This window comes from Lolium perenne, chromosome 4 (assembly GCF_019359855.2).
Source record: "Lolium perenne isolate Kyuss_39 chromosome 4, Kyuss_2.0, whole genome shotgun sequence".
NCBI lineage: Eukaryota > Viridiplantae > Streptophyta > Magnoliopsida > Poales > Poaceae > Lolium > Lolium perenne.
In genome coordinates, this window is record NC_067247.2 from 341419721 (window position 1) to 341433541 (window position 13821).

Sequence of the window (13821 nt, forward strand, 5' to 3'; positions counted from 1 at the left end):
TAGTGGGATGAAGCGGCCCGGACTAACTTTACATGACCGCGTTCATGAGACTTGTTCCTCGTTCGACATGCAACTTGTATTGCATAAGAGGCTTTGCGGGTGTCTGTCTCTCCTACTATAGTGAAGATTCAATTTACTCTTCTATTGACAACACTAGTATCACCGTTGTGGTTCATGTTCGTAGGTAGATTAGATCTCTCTCGAAATCCCTAAACCACGTAAAATATGCAAACCAAATTAGAGACGTCTAACTTGTTTTTGCAGGGTTTGGTGATATGATATGGCCATAATGTGATGATGAATATGTATGAGATGATCATTATTGTATTGTGGCAACCGGCAGGAGCCTTATGGTTGTCTTTAATTTTCATGTTGAGTAGTATTTCAAAGTAGTTGTAATAGTTGCTACATGAGGTGAACAACCATGAAGACGGCGCCATGAACCTTGACGCTACGCCGACGATGATGGAGATCATGCTCGTTAATGATGGAGATCATGTCCGTGCTTTGGAGATGAAGATCAAAGGCGCAAAGACAAAAGGGCCATATCATATCACATATGAATTGCATGTGATGTTAATCCTTTATGCATCTTATTTTGCTTAGAACGCGACGGTAGCATTATAAGATGATCCCTCACATTAATATCAAGATAATAAAGTGTTCTCCCCTCGTATGCACCGTTGCCAAAGTTCGTCGTTTCAAAGCATCTCGTGATGATCGGATGTGATAGATTCAACGTTCATATACAACGGGTGTAAGCCATGTTGCACACGCGGAATACTTGGGTTTGCTTGACGAGCCTAGCATGTACAGACATGGCCTCGGGACAACGGAAACCGAAAGGTTGAACACGAGTCATATGGATGATATGATCAACATGTTGATGTTCACCATTGAAGCTACATCATCTCACGTGATGATCGGTTTTGGTGTAGTGGATTTGGATTGTGTACCACTTAACAACTATGAGGGATGTTGTATTAAGTGGGAGTTCATTAGTAATTAGATTAAAACATGAACTAATTATCATAAACATAGTCTGAGTAGTATTTGAATTAATTTGTAGAATTGGCATCCGTTTTCTACCATGCGCTAGTCTTGTAATTGAGATAGAAATACTGTTAAATCTGACAAGTAACTTTACGGACTGGTACCGTATTGTTAATGAATCAAGAAATGATTAAGTCCTATTGCAAACTTTTAGTAAACCTCACTTTGTTGATTCAGAGAGCTATGGTTTCAATTAGTACCTAAAGTTATCTTGTCTTCGTGAAACTTGAAGTTCAAATCTGTTTGAAAAGTAAGGAGCTGAAAATTTAGTTTTCGGAAATAATCAAGGTACGAGATATATGTGATATCTAAGACCTTATTGCAAGATGATAGAATATAATTTGGTGAGACTACATAAACTCATAAGTTTTATGGGAATGTACGAAGGTTGAAGATGCAAGGCGTCCCAATCCTCCAACTATTGGGGCACTAACGATATTCGCATATCCATGAAGTAATCGTCCTTAGTATGCACCGTTGCTAAGACTCGTCGTTTCGAAGCATCACGTGATGATCGGGTGTTATAGAATCTACGTGTGCATACAACGGGTGCAAGACAGATTTGCACATGCGAATACTAAGGTTAAACTTTATGAGCCTAGCATGTATAGACATGGTCTCAGAAAGTCATCATGATACAATGGATAAAATTATGAATGAAATTGTTCATCATATTACAAGGTTACTAATAGTGAATTCCGGAACACTTGTCATATGATGATCAACTTCAAAGTAAGAACCTCAAGGTTATTGGTATTTGACCAACAAACCTAGAAGTTATTGATGTTGAAGTGTTTTTCTGAATAATGAGGAAAGCTAAAAGAGAAACTACAAAAGATTATTAGCAGAAAGAAAGAAAAGACTAGAAAGTCTAGCTCAGGTGTATATAAATGATATACATGTTATGGATATATTCCTCGTTTAGTCACACAATGAAATTCTTGGGTATTTGTACCATATTGGTTGGTATGAAGTGTCATACAAAACAACGCAATACAAGAATACAATGGCCTAAGTGACTGACAAGGAATATGATAGGAATGCACGTCTGGAACAAAATAAAGTGTTATTATGTTCGTCGTTGGCATTCTATCTAGCCCTTATAATTTATAATAAAGAACTTAATAATTGTTATTTTGCTCTGGTCAAATAAAAACAATGAGTTGTTCAAATTATGACATTTCTCCATGTACGATGGATAAGTTATTATAAATCTTAATGGTGAAACACACATACATAACACTGACGCTAAAATGCCATAAGGCAAATGATTTGAATTCCACTTATTTGTGGAACCGCCATTTAGGTCATGTTAAAAAGGAACGCATGAAAGAACTCCATGCAAATGGATTTTTGGAGTCATTTGATTTTTGAATCATTTGGCGCTTGCAAATCTTTTCTAAAGAGAATGATTAAAATACCGTTCATAGGCCAGGAGTTGAACGGGCAACAAACTTAGTGAAAAAAATACATGATGATGTATGTGGTTCACTGGGCATAGTTGTGTGCGGGAGATTCTTCTACTTCATGAAAACTTCCAACAATGAATTGAGTATATATATGTGGATATATTCGATAAGGAAGAAGTTTGAAACATTTGAATGGATTCAAATAATTTTTAGCATGAAGTGGAAATCATCGTAATAGAAAAGTCAAATATCTATGATTGGATCATGGTGGAAATATTTGAATTACGAGTTTTAGCAAACATCTAAGAGAGTTATGAAATTGTTCTACAACTCACGTTACTTGGAGTATCATAGTGATGATGAAGTATCCAAGAGATGTATCCAAACTTTGTTGGATTAATGATGAGATAAAATAAAATAAAGCCATCATAATTTTGTGGATTATGCTTTAGAGACTACCGCTTTTACACTGAATAAAGCATCATCATGATCCGTAGAAATGACACCATACGAGTTATGGCATGGGTATGAACCCTAATAGTCCTTTCTTAAATTTTGGTATGCATAGCATAAGTAAATAAGTTTACAACCAAAATCGGATGAATGTCTTTGTTGGTTATCCCAGAGAATTGATTGGGAATTCTTCCCACTATGGAGACAAAGACAAAAGTGTTTGTCAATGTTTCTTATTTCCAAGAAATTGTTTCTAGCGAAGTTTTTGAGTGGGAGGACAATAGAACTTGATAAAGTTTATGAACCTGAGCATAATGATCAGAGTAGCGCAGCATCGGAATTGGTTCCGGAAGCGGCCACGACGATCATGGCTCCCATGACTACAAAGTGTTTTAGTCATGGAGATCAAAGTACATATTGAACCTTGTAGGTATGGTTTACTTTGTGATCAAATAAATGATTTGTGGACAAATGATTGATTTTGAACAATGATAAACCAACTACAAACAAAGAAGTTATGATGGGCCCTAACTCCGTTAAAATGGCTATACGTCATGAAATCCAAGATAGATGAATACTTTTTGAAAGTAATGGATCTATAAATTTGATGGACTTGGATGAAATATCCTTGAAGAAGCTCGACTTATCGAAAAGTTGTTTACGACAAAGTTCAAAGTGATGGGGATATGCCCATAGGGGGTGGGTCGCCAGTCCCAGTCGCCATGAAGATAGAGGCTTGGGTGGATCGCCAGTCGCCTAAGCGGCCCAGGCCCTAAGCGGCCGGGCCGTGATCCCAAGGAGGAGGTCCACACGGCTGGACAAGAAGATTACTTGCGAGAGGGATAGCGGATCCCGGGTTAGTAGCAACTGATATGATTCGGAGTTATCTCCATGTAACCCTAGGCCGGGGGTGCTTATATAAACCCCCGAGCTTAGGCCCTAGAGGACACCTTACTCGAGATCCAATCTCCCCCTGTAAGCTCTCGGCGTAGCCGCCGACTGAGCCCCCCCATTGTAATTCTCCACTGAGCAATAGAGATCTAGCAGGACGTAGGCCTTTTACTCTCCGGAGGGGCTGAACCTGGGTAAAACCCTTGCGTCTCTTGCACCTCGACCCGTAGATGGCAATGTTCCCTTCCCCTCGCATCAATGAAGTGCTACCCCCTGTAGCATCTGCCGTGGTTACATCCACGACAGTGGCGCCCACCGTGGGGCATGGGACATCAAGCCTTCGAGCTACGGCGAGGCCCTACTCGCCAGTTCGGCGGCCGGTTGCTTCCGGCAGGATGATCGCCACCGGCAATTTCTTCCACATCCAGCCAAGCACCTACCGGCCCGCCTCGTCACCTCTCACACACGCCTGGATGGTGCCGATCGGCTCCATCAACCTCTTCGTTGGGCTCGCCGGCGTCAGCGATCCCTCCGAGCCTCGCCCCGTCGCTCACACGATCCCTTCGCGCCCGGGCAGCTCCTCACCGCTACTCGCCCGGTCACCGGCGAGGTATACGCGGAGGCTGAGGCGGCCCTGGGAGACGATGCCGAGTCGGCGGTCGTGGCACCGACCGCTAACTCCACCGTTGCCTCGGCAGCCACCGACTCCGCCGACACCGCTCCAGTCGCCGATTCCGCCGACACCATCCCGGCCATCAAATCCATCATCGCTGCGATCGACGCCGACTTCACCGACATCATCGCTACAACGTCGGTTGCGGGATCCACCGCTGCGTCCCCGACTGCCCGCTCCATCGCCACAGCATCGACCAAGGACTCTATCTCCCTGGTCTCCCACCCGAGCGACTTCGAAGGTGGCTTCGAGGACGACTCCATCCTCTCCCTCTTCGGCAGCGATTACGACTCGGACTCTGTCGAGGCCCCGCGTTACCGCTACCCGACCGCAGTCTTCATGGCAGGGGGTGAAGGAGAGATCGACGCCTTCACCACTCCCCTCCCCGCAACCGCCACCGCGACCGAGATCGAGGCGCACCGGGCGGCCCTCGAGGAGCAGAGGAAAAAGGAGCTCGCCGAAAGGCAGAAATTCCGCCTCGAGCAAGATGAAGTAAGGGCCGTGTCCCACTATCGTCAGCAGCGAAACCGCCGGCGCATGGAGCGCGCCCGCGCGAGCGACTTTCCCAGCGCACGCCTTAACCGACGACCCGGACGGAGAAATCCGGGTCGCCCGAGTCCAAAACCACGACATCCCGGAAGGAAGTCGGGCTGCTGCAGATAGAACAGCGCGCGAGCACCACCGCCACCCCCACCACCACCACCCGAAGTTCCTCGGGCAGAGGTCGACGCCAACGGCCTACCACTGCACTCGTCTCCAGCCGACAACGTGGCAGCTGCGCAGGCCGTCCTCGCAAGAATCCCCGAAACGGGAGACGGCGCGATCCTCGTCCAGCACGCCAAGGCTTTGGTAGCCAAGGCATTGGAGCAGCAGCACGCCGCAGCCGACTCGCAGGGCGACTCTATTCGCGCACATCCGCCAGTCGCGCGGCGTCGTCAGACGCGGCAAACCGCGCAATCGTCAACGCCAACAACGGCCCGCCGCCAGCACCGCGCGCGGCCCACTCGTCTAACAACCGAGTCGAGCCGCGCCCCGCGCGGGTGATGGTCGCCGCTAACGGGCAGCCAGTCGACGCCCGAACCCACATCGTCAACGACCAAGAATGGCGGGCGCGCAATCGATTGAACGACCGCCACGCCGATGAAGCCCCGCGCCAGAGCGCGTTCACCCGAATCGGCCCCGCTTGCTTCGGGCCGATGATTAGAGGCGAGCCGTACCCTGTGGGGTTCAAAGGACCCCGCGACATCGAAGTACGATACAAGCATTGACCCCACTGCCGGATCGACTCGTACGCCATGGCAATGGGGATCCAGGGCCACTCCGAGTTACTCGCAGCGCGATACCTGCCCCTCATGATGGACGGCGTCAATCGCCATTGGTTCAACACCCTCACCGTCAACAGCATCGACTCATGGGAAGAAGCCCGCGCCGCGTTCATCCAGCACTTCGCCAGCGCATACACCCGTGCCACAACCCTAGAAGACCTAGATCGCTGCGTCCAAGGCCCGCGCGAGTCGAACCGCCGGTGGGTGCAGCGCTGGCGGGACATGTGGACGACCTCCGGCGGCATCGGCACGGACACGGCAATCATCGCTTCCGACGCTGCTGCCGGTGCGAACCACTAAGCGCCAAGCTCCGTCGCGTCGGCAGGGACAATATCTCAATCTCCGAGCTCTTCGACATCGCCACCCGCTACGCCGATGAAGACCCTACCGTCGACTCGGACGACGAGTACGGTCAACGACGCAATCGCCGCCCTGCGCACACGGAGCCTCGGCGTGGCGACTACCGTTTCGCCGGCCGGTCCAACAACGGCAAGCGCCGCGAGAGGGAGGACACAACGAGCTAGTTGCTACCACCGATTACGAGCAGCGCGAGCCAAAATCGTTTCGGCGCGACACTCGTCCACCTCGGGAGGATCGGCCTCAGCCCAAGCGCTTCGACGCCCGCAGCCTCCTAGACGCACCATGCATCTATCACAGCAAGGAGGGCAAGCCCGCCAACCACACGACGGGAAATTGCTACTCCCTGAAGCGAGATAGAAAGAGCTCGCCGCGCCAAGGAAAACGACGGCGGCAACCAGCACAAGGAGCGCGCCAAGGACCAAGACCAGCACAAGGGAGAGGGCTTCGGTCGCAGCGCCGGCTCGCTCCACACCTTCACCGGGGTCGGCGACAGGCGGGACGGGAAGGTCCTCGCAAGGGCGGTGGCGGTACACGCAGTCATACTTTTCGACGTACCCCGGTGGCTCAACTGGTCCGAGCAAAGCATTACCTGGAGCCGCGAAGATCACGCCCCCGCATCGAGTACCCCGGGCGAGTGGCGCTAGTCGTCGGGCCCAAGGTCGCCGACTGCGGCTACCAAAACCACGATGGACGGGGAAGCTCCATCAACATCATGTACTACGACACCTTCCGGCGGCTTGGCCTGCCGGACTCACGCCTTGAGAACACCAAGGTCACGTTCCACGGCATCGTCCCCGGGCGGAAGGCCTTCACGATCGGCAAGCTGACGCGGCCCCTCACCTTCGGCACGCCCGGGAACTACCGTACCGAGCGGATAACGTTCGAGGTGGGGAACGTCAAATGCGCTGACCCTTGCGTCCGCGGCGGACAAGCGCTCGCCCGCTTCATGGCGACCCCACACTACGCGTACAACATGATGAAGATGCCGGGGCCTCGAGGCGTCATCACCGTCCATGGCGACCCGGAGATGGCATTGGAATGTGAGGACGACAGCGCCAAGCTCGCCGACGCCGTCATCGCCGACGAACAAGACAACTCCGCCGAGCTCGCCAAGTACCCGGTCGACCGCAACGACCCCGCCATCTGGAGAAGCCAACCGAGCTCGACTCGTCCGCAGCAACCTTCAAGGCCGCAGCAGGCACCCGCCAAGTAGATCTTGTAGAAAACGATCCAAGTAGGCAAGTTACCATTGGGACGGGCCTGTCCGCCCAATAGGAAAGCGCGCTCATCAAGTTCCTCCGTGAGAATCGAGATATCTTTGCATGGAAACCATCGACATGCCGGGTGTCCCGAGAGAACTTGCTGAGCACAAATTACATGTCGATCCCACCGCGCGACCCGTTAGGCAGGCAATGCGCCCTGTGGGAGAAGAACGGCGACGCGCAATCGCCGAAGAAGTAAACCGGCTGCTCGCTGCCGGCTTCATCATAGAAATCAAGCACCCGAAATGGCTGGCAAACCCAGTCCTAGTGCTAAAGAAGAACAAGACGTGGCGAATGTGTATCGATTACACAAGCCTCAACAGCGCGTGCCCCAAGGACCCATTCGTCCTACCGCGAATCGACCAGATTATCGACGCGGTCGCCGGGTCCGAGTCGCTATGCTTCCTTGATGCATACTCCGGGTACAATCAAATAAAGATGGCCAAGGAAGACCAAGAGAAGACTGCATTCATCACACCCCTAGGCGCCTCTTGCTACACGTCCATGACCTTCGGCCTCAAGAACGCCGGAGCAACGTACCAGCGGTGCATGAACAGCTGCTTAGAAAGCCGGATCGGCCGCAACGTGCATGTCTACATCGACGATGTGGTGGTCAAATCGACTCGACAGACCGACCTCGTCGGCGACCTCGCCGAAACATTCGCCAACTTACGGCGGTACAAGATCAAGCTCAACCCTTTGAAGTGCACCTTCGGGGTTCCATCGGGACATTGCTAGGCTACGTCGTCTCCAAGCGAGGCATCGAACCTAACCGGAGAAGACATCGGCGGTCATGCGCACCAAGCAGCCAGCATGCCTAGTCGACGCGCAAAAACTCGCCGGTCGAGTCGCCGCCCTCGCCGCTTCATACCCCGGCTCGGAGACAAGGCCATGCCACTATACCGCTTGCTCAAGAAGTCGGAATCATTCCGGTGGACAGACGAGGCGCAGCGGGCCCTAGAGGAACTCCGGCACGCCCTCTCGAATGCCCCTATCCTCGCGGCCCCGCTGCCAAAGAAACCATGCTCCTATACGTCGCCGCGTCGAACCGCGCTATAAGTGCAGTCATGGTCGTCGAACGGAAGGAGGAAGGAAGGGAGCAAGCGGTACAACGCCCGGTCTACTACATCGGCGAAGCCTTAATCGAATCCAAGCAACGGTATCCACACTACCAGAAGCTGGTGTACGCCGTCCTCGGGGGCCCAGCGGCGGCGGCCCCTTACTTCCACGAGCACCCCATCAAGGTAGTCGCCTCAACACCACTCGCCGACATCATCCGCAACCGCGACGCTTGGCGCCGGATCGCCAAGTGGGCAGTCGAGCTCGGCGTCCACAACATCACCTACGAGTCACGCCACGCCATCAAATCTCAAGCACTCGCCGACTTCCTCGCCGACTGGGAAGAGGCCCAGCAGCCAAGCTCCCCCGCGGACCTCAAACATTGGACGTTGCACTTCGACGGTTCTAAAAACCTCGAAGGAGCAGGCGCGGGAGTCGTCCTCACATCACCAAAGGGCGACACAGTGAAGTACGTCCTGCAACTCAGATTCGAGCCATGCACCAACAACATGGCCGAGTACGAGGCGCTCCTGCACGGCATGCGAGTCGCTAACGAGATGGGCGCAACACGGCTGCGCTGCCTCGGCGATTCCGACCTAGTCGCCAGCCAAACTTCCGGCACTGCGACGCCACGACGCCAACATGATCGCATACAAACGCGCCGTCGACCAAGCCGGCGCTAGCTTCGCCGGTCACGTCGTCGAGTGGGTTGACGGCGCAAGAACGAAGAAGCCGACGCGCTAGCCAGAATCGGGTCCAAGCGACTTCAACCTCCTCCGGGCGTCGTCCTGGACATCCTCAGCCACCCCTCGGTGCGCGCACCGCGCGAGCTGGACATTGCCGAGCCACCTGCTCCCGACTCCGCCTTAGTCGCACTCGCCGTCGACAGCACCGATTGGACCGAGCCATACATAAGCTACCTCGAGAGCCAGGCACGCCGATGGATGAAACCAAAGCACGCGCCATCGTGCGCAGATGCAAGTCCTTCACCATCATCAACAATGAGCTATACAAGCGCAGTGTCTCGGGAGTGTTCCAACGATGCGTCACCACGGCGGAAGGGCGCAACATTCTGCGCGACATCCACGCAGGGGACTGCGGCCACCACGCAGGCGCGCGGTCAATCGTCGCCAAGGCCTTTCGTCACGGCTTCTACTGGCCAACAGCCCACGAAGACGCAATCGCCCTTGTCCGTTCATGCGCCGGGTGCCAAAAGCATGCAAGCCCGTCGCACAGCCCCGGATCTGCATGGAAGAACATCCACCTCACCTGGCCCTTCGCCGTATGGGGCATGGACATGGTGGGAAAATTCAAAACGGCCCCGGCGGATATACTCACCTCCTGGTAGCGGTGGACAAGTTCACCAAATGGGTAGAAGCAAAGCCCATAAAGAAGTGCGACGGGAAGACGGCCACAAAGTTCCTACGCGAGCTCATCTATCGGTACGGCTACCCTCACAGTATCATAACCGACAACGGCACCAACTTCGCCAAAGGGGAGATGGCTGACTTTTGCGAAGAAAAGGGCATCCGACTCGATCTCGCCTCAGTCGCCCACCCCGAGTCGAACGGCCAGCGAGAAAGGGCAAACCAGAGCATCTGCACGGACTCAAACCACGCTGGTCGTGCCCCTAGAGCGCGCAGCCGGCTGCTGGGCAGAGGAGCTCTCTTCGGTACTATGGGGCATCCGCACAACGCCTAACGGGTCAACCGGCTTCACGCCTTTCTTCCTGGTATATGGCGCCGAAGCCGTCATGCCCACGGACATCGCCTACGACTCACCTCGGGTCGCCAATTACGCCGAAGAAGACAACGAGCGAGCTCGCCAAGATGACATCGATCTCCTCGACGAGGCCGAGAGACCTCGCACTCTCCCGAACCGCCATTTACCAGCGGGACCTCCGTCGCTACCACGATCGCCGCGTTCGAGTCGCTCCTTCCAAGTCGGCGATCTGGTACTCCGGCTAATCCAGGACAAGAAAGGGATGCACAAGCTGTCCCCGCCACAGGAAGGACCATTCGCCGTCGGCCGCGTACTCGGCAACGACTCCTACTACCTCATCGACGTCCGCAAGGACGACAAAGGCGAGCCGCTCACTAAAGAGGTGGAGCGCCCCTGGAACATCAACCTCCTCCGGCGGTTCTATACCTAAGGGAAAAATGTAATCCGAAAATTCAGAGGGTAATAAAAATCGCCGACCATTTTTTGATCTCAAGCTCCGACTACCTCCCCTTCACCCGCCAAATATCGTCATCTCTCATCCCGGGACATACCGGCTTAGTCGCCGCGACAAGCGACTAGGAACCGAGAGACCTCCGGTCGCCGCTGCTGGAAGAGAGAAGTCCACGATCGGCCAAGTAGCCGGGCTAACACGGGATGGCGGCGTGACCGAGGCGCAACACCAGGCCCGGTCACCCACCATCTCTCACGCCATCGGGTGAAAACGGCTGGAACCCACAGCAGGGCCGCACGCTCGGCCAGCCCCACGGGCCTCGGCGACCGCCTTGTGCTACGTTATAAAGCACACCAATGCCCTCCTCTACCTTAGGTTGGCGAATTGCGCGGCTAAGTACTTCGACTAGGGACCCCGCAAAACGGACCCGCGGCTCGCCAAGGAAAATACGCCCGCAATGATCCCCTTTGGAGTCGCCTAGCGGCTGGCTCACCGAGCCACGACGAGTGGCGCGCTACAGCCGAACAGCGCACAATACCCCTCAGCACTCCGCCCCCCATGAGGCTGCGATGCGTACTATAATGACTACGTCTGCGGCCAGGGACGCCCAGCTCGAAAAGGAAAACAATCAAGTCGATAGCCTTCATTGGGAGTCGCAAAGCGACTGACACGAAGGCCATGGATAGTCGGAACCAACTCCAATGCATCGCCGTCTCAAATAATGCAAAAGCAACCACCGAATCACATTTAAGCAAAAGTCATCATTCTATTTACAACTAACACCCGCTCGCGAAATCTAGCTACTTCTTACACGGGTACTCGGGAAACTACGAGGACGACCCGGAGCCCCCTCTACGACAGGCTCGACGCCGTCATCGCCGTGACGAAATTTCGGCGTGTACACCACGACCGGATATGTAGACAGCGAGCCGGCGGCAGCGGCCCGGCAGCGGCGCTCCGCGGGGTAGACCACCGGGCCCGGCACCTTCTCCGCGTCACCAGGGGCCGCTTGGCTGGGGATATGAGTCTCCAAGTCCGCGGTCGCCAGTACTCGGTCGGCGAAGGGGCGCACCGCATCCATCAGCCGCAGCACTTCGGCAACATCGAACTCCCGGTCTCAGGGGAAGCCAGCGGTGACCTCCTCCACGTCGAACCCTTCGAATAATGCGCCGGCACCATGCTCGAGCCATGGTAATGCCAACGCGGCGGGAAGAGCGACGAAGCCGGTCAACAACAGCCGGAATGTTGGACACGGCCTTGAAGACGGATGGCGTGTCCCGCGGAATCACCTCCCGCGGGCTCGAGTGCTGGAGCGCGGCAAGTATCTCCCCCGCGCGGCGATGATACGCGCGGTCGCGGTCGACGAGCATTCCCGTGGAGTCGCCGTCTCCACGAAGTCGCACGTACCTGCGGTCAACAACACAAGGAAAAGGGAAAAATGAGAACTTCCCCTTCAACGCCGACTCGCCACGCTCGGGCTGGCCCCAGGGCCGACTCGCCACGCTCGGGGGCGGCCCCCGAGACCGACTCGCCACGCTCGAGGACCGGCCCCGAGGCCAACTCGCCACGCTCGGGACTGACCCCGAGGCCGACTCGCCGTGTTCGGATACTCAAACCCCGGCAAATAAAACAAGAAGTGCGACAACAAGAACTTACCAAGAATCTGCCGCGACATCTCCACGACGAAAGCCTCGAAGTTGGTCTTCTCGGTGCACCGCCAGGACGATGCCCTCGGACGCCTCCTTCTCCGCGGCAAGTTCTTTGGCGTGCTGCTGCTTCAAGGCCGCCACCTCCTCCCGCAGAGACGCGGCAGCCCCACGTGCAGAGTCCCGCGCATCGATCGCGGCCTCCGGCTTCACCTTGTATTCGGTGATGACGTCCTCCAGCTCCCGGCCCTTCGCTCCAGGACCTTCGTCAATTCCGCCACCTCCGCTTTCGCCCTTTTCCGGGCCTCTTCGGCTGCTGCGCCGGAACTCGGCTTCACGGTAGAAGGACTCCTTGACGAACCCTTCCCGAGCCTCGGCAAGAGCCTTTGCTGCGCCTCTGCTACAAGAAAAGGAAACGGTGAGAACGAACGCCCGGGCCGGTGACCTTTGAATGAGGACGGCGAGTGGGCATGACTTGCGCCCCGGGGCAATCAGCTTCCGGTTCTTCTGCGCCGCCTCCTCCACAAGCGCGGTCAGCCGCTTAATCTCCGCCTACGGAAACCAAACAAAAATGCCAAGGTCAACAAACAAAAAGCAAATAGAGACTCGACTCGCCCTTTCGGACCAAGTCGACCCTCGGGGGCCCGGGGGTGACTAGGCCACGTGTTCAGCGACACTTACCACATGCGCCTCGCCAAGCGCCGTGTGGAGCTCGGTGAAGGTCAATGAAGACGGCGGCGGATGACGCGACTCGGTCGCCCCGTCCGCTCGCATCACCGCCTCGATCGACGGAACCTCGCCCGTCCGCGTGTCGGTGTCCTTTGGGCGGGGCGCGGTCCACAGCGGCCTTGGACCGGCGCTCTTTCGGTGGCTCCGACAGACCGCCCTCCTCGACGATGTCCTCTTCAACCGGGTGCCTTACGCCCCTCGGTCGATCCAATGTCGGTCGACTCCTCCTCCACCACAGGCGGAGCAACGTCCGGACCCGTCGCCGCACTCGCCATGCCCCCGCGAGCCATGCTGGGTAGAGGAAAAACATTGGCGGTGGGCTCGACGTGGCTAGTGCTCTCCTTCTCCGCTTGACTCCCGGCGGCGGGCTCTTCTGGAGCCGACCCCGCACCCCCAAGGTCGGACGGCGCCGCCTTCCTCTCCGCGGCTTTCTTCTTTGCCTCGGCCGCCCTCGTGGCCGCCACCCGGCCGCGGGCGGCTTCGCCAAGGTCTTCTTCTTGGACCTACAGAGAGGCGAGGTGAGTCGACACTCGGTCCGGTCGCGGGAAGGATAAATTCGACAAGAAATACTTACTTCACCGTGGGAATCGCTTTTACGCCGGACCGGCCCGAGCTCCCGCATCGATCGCGTCCTTCAAGGGACGCTGAAGCCTCATGGACCCTTCCGGAGAGTGGGCGCGATCGCTTCGATAGCGGCTCGGCCCCTTCCTTGGAGGGCTCCGCCTTGTCCTCCGGACGGGAGGTCGCCTCCTCTTCGGCCGCGCCACAGGACGAGGACTCGGCACCCC